Source organism: Macrotis lagotis, chromosome 1 (genome assembly GCF_037893015.1).
Source record: "Macrotis lagotis isolate mMagLag1 chromosome 1, bilby.v1.9.chrom.fasta, whole genome shotgun sequence".
Taxonomy (NCBI): Eukaryota; Metazoa; Chordata; class Mammalia; order Peramelemorphia; family Peramelidae; genus Macrotis; species Macrotis lagotis.
In genome coordinates this window covers 827,688,942-827,706,426 of record NC_133658.1, presented here as the reverse complement: position 1 = coordinate 827,706,426, position 17,485 = coordinate 827,688,942, and the positions used below count along the sequence as shown (strand labels likewise).

Genomic DNA, 17,485 nt, shown 5'->3' with positions numbered 1-17,485 from the left:
TGAGTGAAAACAAGAGGATCAAAGATAAGAATTCTGAGAAGAATAAAAAAGCAAGATGGCAGAAAGGGGAAATTTTGTGACCTTCTGGCTCTGTCTGGCTGAAAGACAAAGTCTCTTAGCCATTGGATATGAGAGATGCTGGAAACACTTTTCAACAAAAATCTTCATTGTTTTATCAGGATGTTTGAGAACTGCAGGGAGCCTCATAGATAGTGGTTACAACTGGTTGAGGAGAGCTGGAGCTGTCCTTGTAGGGGAGAGGCTGACCCACCTTGCCTTCTACCTTCTACATTACGGAGCCATCCTCCTGGTCTCTCAGGCTCACTATCTGATGCCTATCTGATTCACCATCTCTCAGCCCTCATATCCAAGCTGTTGCCAAGGTCTGTGGATGTCACCTTTGCAAAGTGTCTTGAATGCACCAACATCAGTCTGGAAGAGGCCTTCACCATCTCATACCTGTATTATTGTAATCACTTGCTGATGGGTCTGCCTGCCCCAAATCCATCCAATCCAATCTCCTTTCAACTCTAAAGTGATTTTCCTAAAACACAGATCCAGTCTTGCATATGCATACATACATACACACACATTCACACATACATACATACATACATACATACATACATATATACATTTAATAAACTCCAGTGACTTCCTATTGCCTCCAGGGATACCAAGTGCTCTATTTAACATTCTAAGCCTTTCATAACCTAGTTCCTTCCTATTTCTCCAGTATCCTGAGACATACTTTTTGATCCAGTGACACTAGCCTCCTGTCTGTTCATGAACAAGATGATCCATCTCTCAATTCTGGCGATTTTCTCTGGCTGTCTCACTGACCTGGAATACTCTCCCTCTTCTGTTCTGATTACTGATTTCCCTGGCTTCCTTAAAGTCCCATATACAATTTTTTTTCAAAAAGCCTTCCATAACCCGTCGTAATTTACCAGTGCTCTCCCTCTTTTAATTATTTCCTTTTTACCCTGTTCATAGCATGCCTTGTATACATTTGTTTTAATGTTGCCTTCTCCATTAGATTAAAACTCCTTGAAAGCAAGAACTGTCTTTTTCCTCTTTTTCTCCCAGTGTTTGGCACAGTGCCCATCACATAGTAGGACTTAATAAATGTTTATTGTTTGATTGATTAAGAAGAACCAGATGTAGAGAGTTTTGCTAATAGAATGGAGTAGAAATAGTATGGTTGTGAGAGGAACACTGAAAAGGTAGTCTGCAGAGAAAAAGCACATAATATGAAGTAACAATTAGTAAGAATGTCTTAGCTACTTTCATCTAATTTGCATATGACTGACATGAAAACATTGAAGTTGTAGATGGAAAGCCCTGGATCTTCAAACAGTTTGATATCAATGGGACAAATGTCTCTTGCTTAATTATGTCCTAAATGAAAAAAATGTACCTTTTAGTTTATTGCCATGAGATAGAAGTGAGGCCTTTCACTGAAGGGACTCTGTTTTGGATCAGTAACATAGCTGAAGAAGAACTAAGAGACAAGAAGTTGGAGCTGATCCCAGGAGAAACATCTGGTCCTATCTGGGAACAGCTGTCAGAGTTTTCGCTGCCCCTTACTACTTGGAAAAGCTGATTGGGGTGGGGGGAGACTTTAAATTTCCCCCTTAGAAGATTTGACTTTTTTTTACAGGTCCTACTGAGGGGGAAACTCTTCAGAAACCATCAGAGGGGAGCTAGAAAAGTTCTTAGGGTTTCTTCTTTTACAATAATACTATCTCATCATCTCAAGAGGCACATAGTCTAAGTAGGGGGCAATCAGAAAATACATGTGGATGCACCTATAAGTAAATTTTGTACAGACTTTTCTCGAGAGAGACAAAGGACATCTAAGTTTAAAATCCAGAGCTATGAATTATATGTTCCCTATACATGTCATTTTCTGCTATAGTTATTTAAATTTGTGCCCTCTCCTCTTCCTATACCATGTGCATCAGTGAAAGAGTTGCCTTGGCTTACAGATATAATGTTATATTATCGCATTCACTTTGCTTTTTGTTTAATAAATGTTTGTAATTAGGCATTAATGGAATTCATCTAGGCTTATTTATTAAATAGGAAGTACACTAGTAGGGACTATAGAGTTACAATGAACAATAGAAGTATATTTTCCCATCTAAGTTACAGCATTAGAGAGAACAAGGTCTTAAGATCCTGAATTAGGTTCACCTAGATGAATATAATATTCTAGATACCATGTGCAACCAACTTCCATAGGTGCTGAGGATGGGGAGATGAAATAACCAATAACCCAGTAGGAAATCTAAGAGAGAACTTCACATAGTATTCACATCCTAGAGAGAGAGAGAGAGAGAGAGAGAGAGAGAGAGAGAGAGAGAGAGAAATTCCAAAAGTTCTCTCTTAAAGATTACTTATTTGTACACCCTAAGGGCAACATGGGAGTGATGAGTAACCTTAATGGACTTGCTCATACCAACAGGGCAACAATCAGGCACAATTTGGGGATATCTGTGATAGAGAATACCATCTGTATCCTGAGAAAGAATTATAGAGTTTGATCAAAGACCAAAGACATTACCTTTAATTTTAAAAAAAATGTTAGCATATTATGTAATTCTGCTATATCTCATACTATATGTTTCTTCTTTAAAGATATAATTTCTTTCTCATCACATTCAACTTAGATCAATCCATGGAAATAATGCAAAGACTGACAGACTGCCTTCTATGGGGAGTGGGGGGAGGGAAGCAAGATTGGGAGGAAATTGTAAAACTCAAAATAAATGAAACCTTTCTAAAATTAAAAAAAAGATTACTTATTTGACAACCTAGTCTACAATACCTGTGTCAATAACCAGTTGTCTTTGCAAGTATTTTCTCTCTACTATTGATATCACAGGACCAAGGGACTGCTGGAACAAACCATTTTGCCAAATATTGGGCACCATATAACCTCTCAAGGAATAGTCATTTAAATTTCATTTATGCTCTATTGGACATACTCAAGTACAATTTTGGAAGGGGGAAATGTTGTCATTATACCGATTACACATACATACAAAGGTAAGCATTTAATAAATGTTTGTTGATTGCTCTAAAAAATGCTTATTCATAAATCAGAGACTCTCAGAGTTATAAGGAACCTCAGAATTATCTAGTCAAACACCTACATGAAGAAAAATCCCTTTCAAAATCCCAAACAAGTTGTCAACCACCCTTCCTTTGAAGACATCCATTGATGAGATAGTCAATATCTTGGATATCCATTCCCATTTTTGAATAACTAGCTAATTATAAAATTTTCCTCTATATTAAATTCAATTCTAACTCAATGTGACATCTTGTATCAAGCAAAACAAACAGAATCTCTCTAAGGGGTCTTTAATATAATAGGACTTCATATATTTGAAAATATATGTCCTCTGATACTTTCTGTTCTCTAGCCTCAATTCTCTTTGTTCAAGAACATCAAAAAGTCCTCAATTTCTTCAAGAGCTCCCACATTCCATGTTTTCAAGTTCCTTCACCAGCTTGTTAAACCTCCTCTACTCAATCTCCATCTTATTCAAATTCTTCCTAAAATGCAGCACCCCTAATTGTATATAACACTTCTGTTGTTCAGGGATCAGGAGAGTTTTCACCCACCTTTAATCTAGATCCTAAATTTATACTCATATATCCTGTGATCAGATTTGCTCTTTTGGCTTTCATGTTACAGTTTTGCATTATATTTGAACTTGAATTCATTAATACCCTTATCATTTTTTACATGAACTATTGCCTAGTCCTGCTTTCCCAATCCTATACTAGTGTGGTTAAATTTTTTGACTTAAGGTTAAGACTTCACATATATCTGAGTAAACTTAATTTTATTAGATTGTCAGGATTTTTTGTTACTGAATTCTATCATGTTAATTATCTCTTTCAATTTTATATTTTAAGCTGACAAAGCATGTCAGTTATGACTTCATCTAAGTCATTAATTTAATATATATTATATTATATGATATAATATAAACATAATATAATTGATATAATATAACAATATAATATGGGACTGAAGGGACAAAGATATACATTGAGATATTTGACTCTGATTATCCTTTTTTTGGTGAGTAATCAAAGTTAAGTGACTTGCCCAGGGCCACACAGCTAGTAAGTGTCAAGTTTCTGAGGTCAGATTTGAACTTTGATTCTTCTAACTCCAGGGCTAGTGCTCTATCCATTGTGCCAACTAGCTGCCCCTCTGCTAGTTCTTTAATTGTGTAACCATGGGCAAGTCAGTTTACTTTTCTGGGTCATGATTTTCTCATTTATAAAATGAAATCAGACCATCTTTAATTCCCTTTACGGATCTTTATCCTATGATTTACTATGATAGCCTAAAGAATTCCCTCCAAGTTAACATTGATTTATTAAAGCCACTCTTTGGGAGCAGTCAGTCAACCAATTCTGAATACACCTGACAGTATGATTGTCCAGTCATTATTTCTCCAATTTTCCACAAAGTCAATGTTTCTTTTATAATCTTTGAATACTATGAATATAATATTGCCCAGATCTATGCCATTAGTGACCCTGGTGAACAGTCAGAAAAGGGTAATCAGGATGATGAAGTGATCTGAATGATCTGAAGAACATTTAGATTCATGAGAATAAGAGAATCAGTTGAAGGAACTGGAGATCTTTAGTCTAGAAAAGAGATAACTTCAGAGAGACCAAAACTAGCTCTCTTCAAGAATGGAAAAGACAAGATTTGTTCTGTGTGCCCTCAGAGGGCAGAAATAGAATAATTTAGTGAAAGTTGTCCAGAGGTAGATTTAAGCTCATTAGAAGGAAATATTCCCTAGGAATTGGAATGAGTTTTCTTGGGAGAACATGGGTTGCTCCTCATTTAAGGTACTCAAATAAAGGTTGGATAAGCATTCGGTGGGTAGGATGAGGGATCTGCAGTCACGTGCAGATGGTCTTAGAAGTTCATTTTGTGGGAAAATACTCATGGGAAAATATTTATAGTAGCTCTTTTTGTAGCGGCAAAGAATTGGAAAGTGAGGGGGTGACCATCAGTTGGTGAATGACCAAACAAGTTATGATATATAAATGTGATAGAGAACTATTTTTCCATAAGAAATCATGATCAGCCTGACCTTAGAAAAGCCTGAAAAGACTTTCAAGAATTGATGCTGAGTGAAGTTGAGCAGAACCAGGAGGACATTGTATACATTAATAACAACACTGTGAGATGATCAACTATGATGGACACAGTTCATCTCAGCAGTTTAGTGATCGAGAACAATCATGAGAGGCCTTTTATGAAAAATGCCATCCACATCCAGAGGAAAATAACTAGGGAGTCTGAATGCAGAGCAAAGCATACTATATTCACCTTTTAAAACTTCTTTTATGTTTCTTTCTTTCTTATGATCCCCCCCTTAGTTCTAATTCTTTCTTTCACAACATGACTAATATGGAATTATATTAAATATGATTCTGCAAGTAAGACTTACTTCATATTGGTTGCTGCCATGGGGAAGGGGAAGAAAAGGGAGGACAGTAGAAAAATGTGGAACTCAAAAGTTTGCAAAACAATAAACATTTTGAATGGCTTTTTTTTCAAAATGATAAATGTTAAAATTATCTTTGCATGTAATTGAAAAAATTTTAACTTAAAAAAAGTTCATTTTGATTCTAGGATCCTGAGATCTTATAAAATGACATTTACCAGAAATAATTTTTTCTTTATTGAGAACAAGTTTGTTTTTATTTTTTTGGAAGTTTGTTTTTATTAAATAACATTTTCTTTCCCAAATATTCACAAATTATTCTTTTAGTAATATTTCCTGGAATTTTTCTAAGAATTGAAGTTAAATTCATTAGCCAATAGTTTATAGGTTTTCTCTCCCTTTTTGAATTTCAGAACCTTATCTGTTTATTTCCATTCTTTTATCACTTCCTATCAACCAAGATTTTTCAAACATCCAAATAATGATATTGTAGTCAAAAACATTGTGGCCGCTAGGTGGCACAGTGGATAGGGTGCTGGGCCTGGTATCAGGAAGACCTGAGTTCAAATTTGACCTCAGACACTTACCAGCACCTTGTACTTCATCCTGTTGATCTCAGTTTCCTCATCTTTAAAATGCTTTGGAGAAGGAAATGACAAACCACTCCAGCATTTTCATTAAGAAAACCCTAGATAGGGTCACAAAAGTGTCAGACATGACATAACAACAACAACCAACAATAATGTCTTTCAAACATTATAACCCATCTTCCATCTCTGTGCTCTTATACAGATTGTCCACTATGACTAGAATGTGTTCTCTCTTCTGCATCTTAGAATATTAAACTTCCTGCAACGTCTGTCCCCTCCTGTCTTGGGCTTTGCTAAGAGTCACAACGGCTAACATTGTCCCTCTGAAATTACTCTGTACTTACAAAGTATAAACATAGAGTAAATGATCATACAGGGAGCCCCAAAACTACTAAAGCTTAAAACTGCATTAAGACTTTGGGGATACCCTATATAAATACTTATCTCCCCTGGTAGAATACAAGTTCTTCAAGAGCAGAGATCTTCACCTTTGTCATTCTTTTCAACCCCTGACCCAGACTCATAATAAGTGCTTAATAAAGGCTCACTGATTATCAAGGAGATTAGGGTTCAAATCCTGCCTACAAGCTATGGCTCCATATTAAGTTTGACATACCATGAGCAAGTTAGAGTCCCAGTTTCTTCATCTGTAAAATGGTTACTCTATTATTTATCCTGTCTACCACACTATGAGAAAAATATTCTATGAGGATTAAATTTTTATATATATTTAAATTATATAGGGCATGATTTTTCCCTCTTCCTTTTCCCCCTTTATAGAATCCATTTTACATCTAGTTACTTTTGCTTTTTTATGATTCTTTTCTTTATTATAGTATAAACAACTCATCCTATAAAAGGATAATATTCAATGGTGTGTTGTCCACAGGGTCTTCTTAGGAATAGAAAGAGGTATGTGCTGGAGCCAGCACTAACCAACTTGCAAGAGCTAATTATTAAATTTTCAGTGAGAGCATTTACATTTTGGAAATGCTACAAATTAGGACTTAATTTATTGTTTAATTGATTGTCTAGACTTAAGAAAATGATGATGAAAATATTAATGTTGCTGATATACTTAAATGTACATTGTATACAATTTACCTCCCCGAGAACCAGTTGTTAAACATTTACTAGCATACTGCTAAATTAAAATCATTGCCAATTTCCCAGGTTTCCAGCACAGTGATCATTTGTGATATAACATCAGAAGTTTTATATTTGCCCTATAGCTCCACAGTCTCACCCTTGAGTTCCTTCAGAACAATTGAGCAGATGCTGATGACATATCTAATTTCTAGTCCAACAATAAAAATTTAGGAACATACTGTATGTTTCTTTTTGATCTCATGCTTCCTATCCATTCTTTGGAAGTGAAAATAGTTCTAATTGGCAAACTTCCTTGGAAATGACTGAGGCAAAGAATGCATTTCACCTATCTAAGATCTCTTTTTGAGATAGTTCCTTTAATAGACTACCAACTGGAGACCTCCCTATGACATAATTAAAGAGTTTCTGACTAGTATTGTGCAAAGAGCTAATGCTTATGCCATTTGGATTGTTCAAGTTCTAGTTTACCCTGACCGGTCACACTTTTTCTCTTTCCTCTGTTCCCCAAATGGACAATTTTTCTATTAAAAATAAAAACAAAAAACAACAACAAAAAGAACAAGTCTTTTCCTCCTTCTTTGACGTTGCCCATTAGCCAAGCTATGGAGAGTATATTTTCTCAAGCCCCCAGTGGTGTTTAACCATGGCATACTTTTATCCTAACATGCTATTAATTCTCCAGGACCCCAGTGGAAGATAGACTTTCTAGTTCTTTGCAAAAAAAAAAAAAAGAAAGAAAGAAAGAAAAGAAAAAACATGGGACAGCTAGGTGGTACAGTGGATAGAGCACCGGCCCTGAAGTCAGGAGGACCTGAGTTCAAATTTGACCTCAGACACTTAATAATTTCCTAGCTGTGTGACTTTGGGCAAGTCACTTAACCCCATTGCCTTGCTAAAAAAAAAAAAGAAAGGAAAAAAAGACTTTCTAGTTCTACTGTCATTTTTTTCATAACTTTGTACTGTTTTACCATCATTAATCTTATCATGTGATAGACTACTTTGTTTCCCATTTGCTCTTGAATAAAGAATACATTGTATTATGTTCATTGATACAAACACTGAGTTGATATAGGTGCTTTGCTCATCCTGCTCTTCTATCCTAGTAAGGACCAAGTCTGGTGGCTTTGTCATAATTGTGTTTTGAGGGTTTGGGGGGGGCAAGACAATGGGGGTAAAGTGACTTGCCTAGGGTCATACAGCTAGGGAATTATTTTTTAAGGGTCTGAGGTCGGATTTGAACTCCGGTACTCCTGACTCCAAGGCCGGTGCTCTATCCACTGTGCCACCTAGCTGCCCCTCATAATTGCATTTTCAAGGACAATAATGTCAAACTCAAATAGAAAAAGATCCCACAGCTCCTTATATTGACTTAGAAAGATCACAAATTAATATCATCTTTGTTGTATTGTGGGGTAGCTTGGTGGCAGAGTGGATAGAGTGCTAGACTTGGAGTTCAGAAAGATCTGAGTTAGACACTTAACAAGTTGTATGACTCTGGGCAAGTCACTTAATCTTGTTTGCCTCAGTTTCCTCATCTATAAAATATGCTGGAGAAGAAAATGGCAAACCACTCCAGTATCTTTGCCAAGAAAATCTCAGATGGGGTCACAAAAAGTTAGGCATGACTGAACAAGAAAAATGTTGTCTTGGATTTTTTATTTATTTTGTCAAACATTTTCCAAATATTTTATAATTTGTTTCCAGAGAAGAGGAGCAAGTTTGACATCCCTGTTCTAGGACATTGGAATATTCTGGGAAGCCTATATAAAAGGCTGGACAATCATTAAAATAAGATGAGGCAGTTAAAGGGGCAAAGGGAATAGAGTAATGGAGCTAGAATCAAATGCAGTCTCAGGTACTTATTAGTTGTATGATTCTGGGGAACTTAATCTGTTTGTCTCAGTTTCCTCATATATAAAATAGGAATCAAATAGCATCTACCTCCCAGGATCATTATGAGCATAAAATGAGATAATTTTTATAAGATACTTTGCAACTTTAAAGTGCGCTCTAAATTATCATCATGATTTTTAGTTACCTGGGAAGAAGTAATGAACCCCCAAAATAAGGTTAGAATACAGTTGACAAATTACTTCAGCACAATTTTACTGAAGTCTGGTTCTGACTATTATATGTAATTATAATGATAATAAGAATAACTTTTATTTTGTACTTTAAGCTTGCAAAGTATTCTACATATATCATTTGATACAATTATCCTATAAAACAAGATTATGATGATTATGATTATGATTAGCCTCATTTTACTGATGAGAAAACTGAGGATGAGAGATGTTAAATATCTTACCCAGGATTGCAGAGCTAGTAAGTAGGCATATATATTCTTCCCTTCATCACTACAGGGAAGAAGAGACTGGTCTACTGAAGGTTATATGTGAGTTCAGAGCTCTATAGTCATGGCGTGGAAGGAAAGCAATTAGAATATTGATGATAATGAAAATAATTCAAGATAACTTACCCAAAATCTTATCTCCATGTTTTGCCCCAGTAAGATATTCTGTCAATCTATGCCTGGAATTTTTAAACCTCATTATCACTGCCTCAATTCATTTTTCAGCTTCCACAGGCTCATTCAACATTTCTTAGCTTAGCCTCATTATCCTAAGCAGACAGTCTACAGTATATCCTTATTGTGACATGTTCATTATATAAGCATGGAATTCCAACTAGGCCTCCACATAACTAGCTCTTTGACAAGGTGCCAGAGGCCTATTAGAATACAAGAGCACTGGCTCTTAGATTTAAAGAACCCAGAAAGTCCTTGGGGGACATCTATCCCAATTCCCTCGTATTTTAACCACCTGGATCACTGAACAAACCAAAGTCTTCAAAAACACAGAAATCACATGACTTTCTTTTTATAACCTTCTATAGATTTATTTTTTGTTGTTAAAATGTCCCCACATGCACTTCATGTCTTATTTCATTTGTCCCTCACGTGCAAGACTGTACTCTGCCTTGTTCTACCATTCCTTTGTCTCAATTTCTAACTTTCTTTTCATCTGTTAGATGCTGTAGTGGACAGAGTACTGGCCCTGGTGTCAGGGAGACTCTTAGTTCAGATCTGATCTCAGACATTTGATACTTACTAGTTGCATGAAAATGGGCAAGTCACCTAACCCTGATTGATCCCATCCAGAGCTATCTTTAGTCATCCTAATTCATATCTGGACACTGGATTCAGATGGCTCAAGAGGAAAAAGTGAGATTGATGATTTAGCATTGGCATCCCCCTCAAATCCAATTCTTGTGTTTGTAAACATCAATCTTTCATCAATTGTTTAACAACTGGACAGCCTTTGAGTCTTAACTAAAATTTCTTTTTTTACTGGAAGCCTTCTCTCTTAGTTTAATGTTGTCCCTCTGCTATTTATTTTACATTTATCCTTTATATAGCTTTTTTTTGGTTTCTATTTGCTTTATGTTCTCTCCCCTATTAGATTATAATCTCCTTGAAGGCAGGAATTTTTTTTGTCTTTTAAAAAAATCCCTAGCATTTACCAGTATCTGATACATTGGAGATACTTAATAAAAGTTTATGACTGAAGGATTGAGATAGACTTTTAAATTTTTTGTGTCTTACTAATACTTTCTTAAGTCAAGTCTACCAGCAAAACAATAAATCAAGACTGATTTGTGGTTCTGCCTGAAAATGCTTACACCTTAGACTTACAATCAGCTTTCCCAACCTGGTTAAAACTGTTCCAGCACACCTCTGCCCTAGTTATAATAATAATTGGTCTTGACAGTTTATTTCTTTTGTAACTTTGAACAAATAACTTAACCCTTGGGGCTTAACTGAAGAAAATGAGAAGGCTGGATGAAATAATCTCTAAGAAAGGCCCCTTAGTTGTTAGCCAGCTTGAAGGACTCTCAGGAATGTAGACAGCCTCAGACTGCATGGATTAAACTCTTTAGAATTTACAAGTAGATGGTTCCAACCAAACTATGCAAAAAATATGTAAGGTGATGTCAGAGGCTTTGGTCACATTTATGGAGAAAGTCATATTAATTGTCTCTATCTCTGTTCTGCATCCCAACTCACCACCAACCTAGTCTAACTGGCCAGCAACCACCTTTTTAATTCATAATCTTATGGTTCCTAACCTTGCTTGTTTGGTTTTTGATAATATCTCAAGGTGTCTTCAATTCTCTGGAGGAGTGTTTAAAAAATCCTCACTACAACTTAGTTTTAATTCATATAAATATTTTAAGGGTAGTTGTGAACTTTTGTGTCCAAACAGAGGACATGGAATTTGTTCTTGGATGTTATAGTGAGCCACTAGATTTATAGAGGGAGGGGTAATATGGCCAGGTAATTGTGAGCCACTAGAGTTTATAGAGTGAGGGTGGTATGGTCAGGTTTTCAGGAGATCACCTTGTCAGCTTCAGTAGCTAAATGGATATCAAGTAGATAAAGGCTACTTGTAGCAGAGACCTGAAGGATTCAGGGAAACCAGGTGGGGATGAATGTTTATGTGTGGGACAGAGAGATGGGCTGAGGTATAGAAAAATTATATAAACAGTGAATGTGAAGAGTTTGGAATTACCTAATCAACAAATTAGCCAATATTCACTGAGTTCCTACAATGCAGTTAGCATACTAGTTAGAAGATAAAGTTAACTCAGGAATCTATTCTAGAACCTTTGATGTCTCCTTTGGAATTCATTCAAGATCATAGTTGGAAAAAGTACCCACAAAGTTAACATGAATTTATTAAGCACCTAATAAGTGTATTATTTATATAAGAACCTACCTAATAATACTGTGTTAAGCAAAGAGAATACAAAGAAAGACAAAAGGCAGATCCTGCGCTCAAGAACCTTATGTTATAAGTCTATGTATATTCTTCATTTTAAAAGAAGACCATGATATCAGGGAGGTGATACCATGACATGCACATCAAAAGGATTTGAGTAAGGGGGTGCTGTGCTAAGTCACCAGTATAATTTTCTCCTCTAGAGTCATCTGGTTCCAGTGGTTAGATACGGATCAGGACAGCTGAAGTTAGTTTTGAATGCAAGGCAATCAGAGTTAAGTGACGCTGTATTTGAACTCAGGTCCTCCTTACTTGAGCTGGCCCAGTACAGGTATTCTTTCCACAATGGACTTTCCCCATCACAGTTTTAATATGTCATAAGTCAGAATAAGAAATTAAATGAAAATTTTGAGGAAGTTTTTCAGAACTGCAGACAACAGACAAAAGTCGGAAGATGACATAGAAAACATTTAGAAGCTCAGAAATGCATAAAATATATGTATAGTATTGTACAATATCAACATTTTATCTTTTAATATCTTAATAATTCAGACTTCTTTTCTGGTATAAAAGGAGGGTCAAAAATTTTATGCAAATTTTCCAGTTCACCAAGGGAATGGGAGGTGGGGGGTGGGCAAGGACACCATGCCCATGTGGAAGGTATAATTAGTTCTAAGATGAAAAGATAAAGGCTACTTGTAGCAGAGACTTGAAGGATTCAGGAGAACCAGAAGGTGGAGGTGAAGAAGGAAAAAGTTCCCAGATGGGACACAGTCGTGAAAATGCTTGGGAGGAGGAGGGAGATGAATGTATAGAAACAACAAATAGGCCAGTGTCACTCGATTAGAGAATATGTAGAGAAGAAAGATGTAAGAAGACCAGAAAGGTGTGAGTGAAGAGAGGCTATGATGGGATTTTTAACCAATTAGAGGACTTTATATTTGTATATAATCAATTTGACAACTGGAGTGGAGGATCTAAGTGAGTGGGGAGAGACTTGAGACAGGGAAACCCACTAGCAGGCTATTGAAATAGTTCAGGCTTACGGTGATGAAATAAAGAGCACACAGACCCTATATTCTACCCTCCAGGTCCCTCTCTGAAAACTTTAACTAATTAATTTCTTTTTTTTAATTGTTTTTTGAATTTTATAATTTTTCCCCAATCTCACTTCCCTCCCCCTACCCCCCACAGAAGGCAGTCTGATAGCCTTTACATTGTTTCCATGCTGTACATTGATCAAAATTGAATATGTTGAGAAATCATATCCTTAAGGGAAAAAATAAAATAAAAGAGATAGCAAAATTACATAAGATGCCTTTTTTTAAAAAAAAATTTGATCAGGTGGCTAGGTGGTACAATGGATAGAGCACCAGCCCTGGAGTCAGGAGTACCTGAGTTCAACTCCAGCCTCAGACACTTAATAATTACTTAACTGTGTGGGCTTGGGCAAGCCACTTAACCACATTTGCCTTGCAAAAAAAAAAAACCATAAAAAAATTTGGTCTTTGTTTAAATTTCACAATTTTTTTCTTTGGATACAGATAGTATTCTCCATCGCAGATACCCTAAAATTGTCCCTGATTGTTGCACTGATGGAATGAGCAAGTCCATCAAGGTTGATCATCGCCCCCATGTTGCTGTTAGGGTGTGCAATGTTCTTCTGGTTCTGCTCATCTCACTCAGCATCATTTACTGATTAATTTCTACAGAAACAATCAAATTTCAGGAGATTGTTCATAGTAAATCTGCAAAAGTCTAGAGTCAATATTTTTCCCCATAGGCAGGAAGACAGTGTATAACAGACAGGATAAGTTGGTCAATGGGTATTTACTAAGTGTTTACAACGTGGCAAAGTGGGTAAAGCATATACCTTGGAGTCAGGCGTACCCGAGTTCCAATCCTGATTCAGACACTTGCTATTTGTGTGACCCTGAGCAAGTTACTTCATCCTATTTGCCTCAGTTTCCTCATCTGGAAAATGAGCTGGGAAAGAAAATGGTAAAAGTCATCTCTCTCTGCTAAGAAAACCCCAAATGAGGTCACCAAGAGACAGACACAACTGAAATGACTTAGTGACAACAAAATATATCTGGCATGTTGCAAAGTAGTAAAGATATAAGGAAAAGGAAAACCATTCCTGCTCCCAAGAAGTTCACACTTCGATGAAGGAGGCAACGTGTAAATAATTAGGATCAGACAAAACAATAGAGTGGATCGAAGATCTTAAAAGAGAAGCCTTAATTGTTAAGGAAACTGGAATAGACTGTCTTTTTTTTATTATTTTTTTTATTTTAGGTTTTTTGCAAGGCAATGGGGTTAAGTGGTTTGCCCAAGGCCACACAGCTAGGAAATTATTAAGTGTCTGAGGTGGGATTGGAAGTCAGGCCCTCCTGACTCCAGGGCTGGTGCTCTATCCACTGTACCACCTTGCCACCCCTGGAATAGACTTTCTGAAGAATCTGGGGCTTGATTTGAATCTTTTTTTTTTAAATAATAGGGTTGAAATTTGTCCAGGTCACAATTAATAAATGTCTGAGGCTAAATTTGAATTCAGTTTCTCCAGATTTCATGGCTAGTACTCTATCCACCGGCCAACTAGATGCCTCTAGAATTGAGTCTCTTTTAATTCTTCTTTGAAGGGGAATTTTGTGGGGCAATGGGGTTAAGTGACTTGCTCAAGGTCACACAACTAGTATTAATTTTCTGAGGCTAGATTTGATCTCATGTCCTCCTGACTCCAGGGTCTAATGCTCTATCTACTATGCCACATAGCTGCCCCTCCTTGAACTGAGTCTTTTTATTGTTTTTGTTTTTGTATTTTTGGAAAGCAATAGAATTAAGTGTTGTCGCACAGCTAGTAAGTATCAAGTATCTGAGGTTGAATTTGAACTCAGATCCTCCTGGGCCAGTGCTCTGTCTACTACACCATCTAGCTACTCCCTTGAATCGAGTCTTAAAGAAGCCCGGGGAGTCAGGTGAGGAAGAAAAGCATTCTAGGCACAGTACAGTCAGTGTCTAGGCACAAATAAGAGATGGAGTGTCAAATCTGAAGAAATACAAATATGTGGGTATGTGGTAGAAGAAGGAGAAAGAAGTAAGATATAAGATGACTGGAAATGTGGGAAAGGGACTGTGTTGTAAAGAACTTTTATTGCCAAACAGAGGACGTGGGATTTGTTCTTGGAGGTTATAGTGAGCTACTAGATTTATAGAGGGAGGGGTAACATGGCCAGGTAATTGTGAGCCACTAGAGTTTGTAGAGTGAGGGTGTATGGTCAGGTTTTCAGGAGATCACCTTGTCAGCTTCGGTAGCTAAATGGAGGATAGAGAGAAATGGGAAGAAACTGGGGAGACCAATTAGGACTCAATAAACCAAGAGTCCTTGTTTTAGGTGAAAGGGGACAAGAGCCTTAATTAGAGTTCTGGCTGTGTAAATTGAGAGAAGGGAATGTATAGGGGAAAAAATATAGAAAATATATACTCTGTAACTGATTGCTACAAGTTGTTGATAATGACTTCCACAGTGCAGGCCTGCGTGACAATAAGGATAATGATGCTCTAGTCTAGGGTGGGGAACCTTTTCCTGCCAAGGGCCATTTGGATATTTGTGTAGCTCCCTGCCAAATCTACCCCTTTCTCGGTTCTCTTTTCCTCACTGAGTTTTCCCAGAGAAAGGTGATCTACTCAACTACTTGATACTCATGTGTAAATGATTCATATCAGTTTATCTGGACAGACTTCCTTTTTATAAGTATACCTGGAGCTTAATGCTGTAATTCAAAAGGATGAATCTTTAGGGTTTTCAGTTCTATGTAGCAAACTGGTAGGAAAATGTTGTTGATTAGTATTTTTTCCCTTGGACAACTCAAATTATACCATAGAGAGGACCAAGAGTGCTATGTTGCTATAGTGATATTCTTAGAAGCATTATTCAATTAAAGTCAACAAATATTTATTAAACACTGAGTCACTTGGGATGCAAAAACAAAAATTAAATATTCCCTTTATGAAAGATACTGCAGACATAGCATGTATTAAGAAAGAGTGTTGAGTCCAAAGGGAGCCTAGACATCATTTAGTCACCATTTCACAGATGAGGAAACTGAGGACTAGAAGGACTTATGAGCAGTAAACATCAAAGCCTGGACCTTGGACTCCAGATCCATTCCCACTTTGACTCAAGACCGTGGGCCAAGATGAGAGGCTCTAACCCAAAACTTCTTTCTCTTCTATTTCCAAGGTGCGATTTTCCCAGTGCAATTCCCGGCCTCCTCTGCTGCCCCCTCCTGGCCCTGTGGAACACTGCTGGGGGTATTAAAGCTGTTTTCTGCCACATTGTACCACAGCCTGAAAAGTGGGAGTGGGAACTGCAGATGATCAGCTCTCCTCGGGACTAGAAGCAGCAGGGTTTCTGTCTGTCAGCAGAGAAGAGAACAGGAGAAACGAACAGAGAAAGAAAGTGTAGGCTCAGGAGAGGGGAACTGAAGGGAAAGACCCAGAGGCAGGCAGCAGCAGGTAGAGCTCCTGGCTGCAGGGATTGGCAGTGGCACCTAGGAGAACCTGACTGTGGGACAGCAAGACTCTCTCATCCAGAGGTTGCTCTGGTTAAGTCTTCCATTGGCTCCCAAGGTGAGTGAGGACATCCTTTTACAGGACTTCAGATCAAAACAAGTACCTGGAAGGTGATTTCTCAGAATCCTTTAGAGGAGGTATGACAATGTACTGGTTTATTCTACTCAGGGAAAAAAAAATGATTGTATTGGCAATGTTTTTTTTCATATAGCAGGGAAAGAAAGGAAAACCTTAAACTTCATTTGGGCTGAGAAAAATGGTTTCTTGCTGAGAAAATGGTATCAGTTCACAGGCACAATGGAGGATAGGGTCAAAGTGGGTCAGTTTGGGCTGTCACAACCTGCTTGCGATACCAAAGGTGGTGATTGGAATTGGAAGAATAATGCAAGGGTCTTGTCTGTTGAGAAGCTGTAGGGGAAAGCTGGACTTGGTCATTTAAAAAGTGCCTGAGCCCTCACAAAGAAAGTACATTTGATGGAAATGAGACTATAAAGGCAAAATGAGGGGAAATGGATGTTTAGCGGGATAGGGGAGTGGGGGGGCGGTTAGACAAGGCAGAGAATAGAACAATAAGCAGAGAAACTGCTAGACACAGCTAGATGTTAATGGGGAGGGGGCAGTATGCTTATGGGCATGTGTGGGACAAGTAATGTTCAAGATTGGCTAATGTCCAATGTTGGTCTATGAGGTAGCTGATAGTCTGTTTATCATAAAGCCAAACACCATTGTCCCCCTTCTCTCTCTCTCTTTTTCCCATGTGAACTGTTAAATTTTCTAAGACAATCATACAACATAAATCTACAAAAGAGAAGATAGTCACAGTTCAGATAGGGGTTTAAGAGGATTCCATTTACCTTGTCCATTGAATATGGCTCAGGCTCCTGTTGGACTTTAGCTTATGCTTAAATGTTTGTGGTAAAATATACAACTCTCA

At 37.2% G+C, this 17,485-nt stretch overlaps 1 protein-coding gene across 6 annotated transcripts in view; it reads left to right on the top strand.

Annotated features, from left to right (window-relative positions):
* TMEM272 (transmembrane protein 272) overlaps nt 1-17,485 on the top strand; it is an 85,132-nt gene that overhangs the window by 16,901 nt on the left and 50,746 nt on the right. The window contains exons 1-2 of one of the 6 annotated variants that reach the window (XM_074217190.1): nt 2,972-3,054; nt 16,220-16,608. The exons of 4 other annotated variants lie outside the window; for them this stretch is intronic. The gene's annotated coding sequence lies outside the window, so the exon portion shown is untranslated. Of the gene's footprint in view, nt 1-2,971; nt 3,055-16,219; nt 16,609-17,485 lie in introns of those variants that run through there. One more of the 6 variants, XM_074217189.1, reaches the window with a different exon arrangement.